This window comes from Electrophorus electricus, chromosome 10 (genome assembly GCF_041902795.1).
Source record: "Electrophorus electricus isolate QZ-2024a chromosome 10, ASM4190279v1, whole genome shotgun sequence".
Classification (NCBI taxonomy): Eukaryota; Metazoa; Chordata; class Actinopteri; order Gymnotiformes; family Gymnotidae; genus Electrophorus; species Electrophorus electricus.
Window position 1 is genome coordinate 7,489,691 of NC_137506.1, and position 6,116 is coordinate 7,495,806.

The following is a 6,116-nucleotide window of genomic DNA, read 5'->3' on the forward strand; positions in this document are numbered from 1 at the left end:
ATAATGGATGAGGCTTGGGTGATGATACTGTTTATTCTTGATTCCTATGCGCCTGAACCCAACTTTACATGTACCAATGTATATTCACAGTACAGATAAACATTTTTTAAGGTGGAGTGTACTGTCTGTGGGTTGAGCTGTGTGCGGTTGTAGAAGCAAACAAATGCATAGTGGTAGACATTGTAGCACATAAACTAAGATCTGAATAGAGAAATACCACTGAGTAGCATACAAACATATAGATGACAGTATAGCTAATGTGGCTAATGCTAATGCTAGTAGTTAAATGCTAATGATGACGCTTACATGCTAATGCAACTATCTTTAAAGTTCGAACTAAGTGAATATTGACTGTGGTACTAATATATTGAACACTATATTCCATTTGCTAGAATTACATCTTAGAATACAAGAATAGTTAGAATACAATTACTAAAATTACATCTTAGATAAACTTACTTTAAGTGCAATGTACACACAACCACAAGGGTAAGGAAAGGCGATCAGTAGGGAAGTGCCATCTGACTGCGGCTTTATTAAGTGATGCGTGTCTTGCTTCTTCCATAAGGTTGTAGAGCCAACAGCAAACAAGGTATGACTGGTGAAATATGTGAGAATCAAGCAAGCAGGCAGAGCTTTTCTTTTCACAAGCAATCTGGAATTATGTCTTTAAATTTGGAAACAACAGGCTTGTTATAAATCATCCAAATGCCATAGTTCCCTATGAGAAAAGATGAGACGTCTGATCTTAAATTTGGCGTTACTTATTTACACTACACTGGGCACTTCGTAAGGACCACTTTTGTTTCTCATTTTAATAAAATTGGTCCGTCAACGTAGACACAAGCGTGTATGAAATGACTTGGTGACACCTAGTGGTGGATTTATAATTATGCTCTCAATCACAGCTATGTAAGATCATGAAAAATTCAAGTGTCTATTATGTTTGTTGGGGTATGACTCCCATTTTGTTGTGAGTCATCAAATATCTAGATCACATACTTTCCTTATTTTTAATACTTTCCAAAATTACAAAACTAGAAAAAACTAGAAAACTATGAACAAATAGTTGTGGAATTGTGCAATGTCCAAAAAAGTGTTAATCAAAAATCTTATATTTTAGACACTTCACATGTAGGCTTGATGACAGCTTCACATACTCTTGGCATTCTCTCAGCTTCATAAGGTAACCACTTGGGGTGCTTTTCAAAGAGACTTGGAGAAGTTCCAACATATGCTGAGCATGTGTTGGATGAGTGACTGAAGTTCTACACAGCTATCAACGTTCAATGTTTATATTTATCTTAGAACAAAAAATTATGATTATTTTCAAATATCTTAAGGAAAATATACACTCAGTGAGTCGTGTCCAAACCTTTGGCAGGTACCATATGTGCATGTGCACATATGCTTCTGCATGTTCTGAAATTAAATAAAATGCATTTATTCACAAATTATGCTTTGCTGGAATACAAAAATGTATACTCCCTCCTGCGATACATTGCTTTCTAATGGAACATTATATTTTGGTTCCCATGAAAGTTCAACTGAAGGTTTCCTTTTAGAGCCAGGTAGCTTGTCATAATTAATTTGGGCTTAATTTACTTAATTTTTGCCCCTTGATCCCTTATATAGGAGGCTGGAGATTGGAGATCATCATTGTATTACAGCAGAATATACATATGTCCTTTTCCAGACACAGTTATCAAATCCATAGTTGTTTTCTTTAGTTTTTTATTGCATCAGTGCTACTTTCAGATTTGCAGCTTTTTTCTCTGATTTATTAAGGTCAACAACTGTTTGTCTTTTGTGACAATATATATTGTAAATAGTGTTATGCAAACAAAACCGACAACTTTATAAAATAATGTGTTGGTGCATTTGTAAAGTCTGAGAGAAAATAAATGAACAATATCAGCAACTAGAACATTTAGAATACCACATTAGCATACAAGCCATCTGCTGTGATTGTAAATAAGGATAGAGAATCTACTCAGTGCCACCATCTTGGTTTGTATTAAATCTATTTTATCATATTTCATTTTTATCTTTTGTCTTACTTGTCTATGGTTAATTTTAAGGTTATCTAAGGTTAATGTTTAGCTATTGCTACTGGCACACTGTTAGTTCTTAGTGCCTATTGAAACTTTGTGGGTGTAGAACATTCCTAGGTCCTTCTAAGGGTGTCACAGATTTTCTATGTGGGGTCAGATGAGCAAAGGTAATGTAACAGTGTTTGCTAAAATATGTCACCACTCTACCATGATACAGATGATTTCAAGGTGAAATTATCTTAGGAAGTCTTTTTGGATGCTGATATAGTATGTAGCCTCTGTTCTATGTAATCTTTGTTTATACGAGATGTGTGAAGGCTGGAGAACCACAAGTGAAGGGATGACAAGCTGTGCAGCTGCTACCCTCTTAAAGGTGCATGCTTTCAGCCCTATTGTTGCAGACAGGGCCAAGGAATTTCATTTGTCATGAAATGGACACCACTCCAGGAACTTTCCTCCTCAGTACCCTACTATAAATAACTCTCTTCCCTCCATTCTGTATAACTAAATGTATCAGAGACACAAAGAAGGTGAGTAAGAGAGAATGCTTTAAACTTTAAAATGTTTTAAATGCTCTAAAATGTCAGTGATTTAATATAGCTTTTAAGGTTTAACTAAATAATCAAAATTATCAAAAAGTGTCAGTACTGATGAAGCAACTCTTATAAATGTTTTGAACACACCTGTTTTATTATATACACATAGGATTGTGCTAAAGTTCATAATACAAATAGAAACAATCCCAGTAATTGACTAATGCTCTGGGTAATGCAGGATTCCATGGATCAACATGAGCTTGACAGTGTACATCTGCAAGGATGAGAGAAGTAGAGGAGTTATCTGTCATAAGGGCTACACTGGCTCATTCTATTCAAGACGGTTGCATTGCCTAATGAAGAATGGATGGATGGCATACTACATGCACGCACATTCACACACACACACACACACACACACACACACACATACGTTTGTTAGACGTCATACAGAAGATTATTGAAAACTGAACAATTTAAAAGAGAAACATGGTGTTTTCAAAAAAGAAAGTGATTTAGTCTAAAGAAGAAATGTCCTCATCCGTATGAAACAGGTCAGTGGAACATCTGTAAAAGACCATAAAACAGCATCTGCTTGGTACACATAACGGCTCACATTTAAATGTCCAGATGTCTCATTTTATCTGTATTAATAAAATAATTGTGACAGTGAAATTAAACAAAACTATTCTCTTCAACTTTGGAAAATGTGGTTTTAAAGAGGCATCATGAAGCAGTGGACTGGTTTTCTCTCACAGGGCAAAGAATAAACATTTTACAAAAGTAAATTAACACTGAGTATTATATATAACAGAGATAAAATATTTTTTGCTGTGCTTATTACTGCTGTATATTGTATTGTATCAATGAAGTAGATTGGAATGTTATTAAATATTATCAAGCATCTGTACAAGAGTTTTACTTAACTTGAGTACTACTCTTTGATTATGCGGACTGTATAGGACTGTAGTCCAAAAGAAATACACAAAATAGTAGTGGGGTTTGAAACCCAGTACTGCAAATGTGCAAAACATAAACAACAACAAAATATTACATTTAGACAGCTCATCACTGTAGAGCTAGCTAAGATGATAAGGAGATAATCAGATATTCAGTAGGTTAATGGTTTATGTTCCATATATTTAGCATAAAAGGACAAATCAATGTAGCAACACAAGATTACTGTTTCCTGCTCTCAATTCAGGACAAAACAAGTTAGCACATTGAACTGCAAATACATTTTTAAAGCCCAGCTATTGCTGCAAAAGCACTTTCACCACAAAGGCTCTTCACTAACATGTTTCTAATATTTTACTTTAAGACTTTAATAATTTACCATGTTATTGACAGAGGGACTACTAATTAATTATTTGATGGCCTAACAAATCAGTGTCCATGCTCTTTTGTTTTTTAAAATGAAATATATTAAAAATGTATAAAACTTTGATTTTTTTTTCATACATGAGGGTGTGAATGTAAAAGATAATAATATGTCTATAATATGCAGACTGACAAGTATGAGGAGAAAAAAACACACAAGACTCTAGATTCTACAACAAGATGGAAAGTGAGCAGAGTTAAGCCTACATGCCAGGCCTAGGGAGATTTAAGACCACAGGGTGCTCTGTGTCATCTGCCCAGATTGCAATATTTTATTAGAAATGGCTCTCTTTGAAAACTAACTCTACTTATTATTTTTCTCATTACTTATCATTTTCTTTCATTCAAATGACAATCTCGACAGTCTAATCCATCATCACAAGAAAAAAATACAAAAATACATATCTATATATATATATATATATATATATATATATATATATATATATATATATATATATTTATATATTTATATATATATTTATGTGTGTGTGTGTGTGTGTGTGTGTGTGTGTGTGTGTGTGTGTTGCTATAAGTGCTGCCCTTGCAAATTTCAAAACTGATTTAGTATTTGGTCCCCTGGCCCTAGGGGAATTACAAACATTATGGGATAATGTCCTAGGAACTCTGTGTCTCAGGTTAATCAAGAATAAATATGTAAAGAACAGTAATATTCAGAAATGCACATGTATGGTGTAGGTTCATCATTGGCTTGATGTCACTATCACCAGTTAGACCAGAGCAGTTAGTTAGAAAAGAACAGATGGTTAGACCAGAAGATTTCCAGCTGAGTGGGAAAGTGCATAAATAGATAATGCAGATGATCATATTTATACTTTAAAACCAAATATTAGTGATTAGAGTTAGGGACTTTATATTTCCTTAAATGTTTTCTTTATAACAAGAGGTTTGGAAAACATACCATTGAAACATGCCATCTTTGTTAAAGTTGGTTATGCACATTGTACTGTCATCAGAATATCAAATCTCATTTTTGAGTATTTGGTTCTGGCCACTGCAGATGTTTGCTAGGTGCCTAAGACCGAACTGCTAATATTACACCGACCTGCTTGACAATACATAGAACAACCAGTGGAATGTCTGAAGACATTAGTTAAGAGTCAAAGCATTAAATGCCTCTTTTTCTAATGGCTTCAAAGGGTTTCTATTGAGAAATGATCATACTGTGATTGTTAAATGAGAGATGTAAATCTGATTGTTTTTTTCTTTTTGAAATGAAAAGAAAAAAAAAACAGAAAAAAGGCAAGAAAACACATCAGGGCTGTGAATCACCCCAATTTCCCATTTGTGATGTAGTCATATACAAATAAGGTACATTTATTTATGAGTAAAATAAATAAATATAAAATAACAATTGCTATGAATAATCCAACCAGTCTGTACCATCATAATGGCAACTTCATGTAGAAGGTCATTCTGTAACTTTCAAACCTGACGAGAAGTCACAGCACAACAAGTCTTCAGTCATCCAAAGTTCATATATTACTCCACTGCTGTGTTGTTCCCTTCACTGGTTTCCACTAGCTGTCTGAATCAGATTTAAAACTCTGATGTTCGCTTACAAAGCCAAAAATGGACCAGCCCTTCCCTAGATGATGACAATGGTCAAAGCCCGATCCATACCTCAACTACTTCAAATACGACTCAGCTTGAGACACCATGCTTCAAGTCTTGTGGTAGACAAGTCTTGAGACTTCTCCATCCTGACTCCCAGATAGTGGAATGAACTTCCACTGGAAGTCCAGACTGCAGAAGCTGTTGCAATCTTCAAATGCTGACTGAAGACTGAAGACTCATCTATTTGTGTATATAAATGACCACTGATCCTGAAGACTTGTCTATTTGTATATTATATAAATGACCAGTTATCTTTAAGACACATCTATTTGTGTATTATATAAATGATCAGTGATCCTGAAGACTCATTTATTTGTGTATTATATAAATGACCATTGATACTGCACCTATTGAATTTACTACTGTTTACTACATATTACTGTTGAATAACAAATTCTAACATTTATTGTTTGGTATTGTTTGTTATTGCACTTACTGTTGTCTGATCTAGAGCTTATACTTACTTTGCATTTCTTCTAGGTTCCAGCATTGATTACTGTATTTCAGC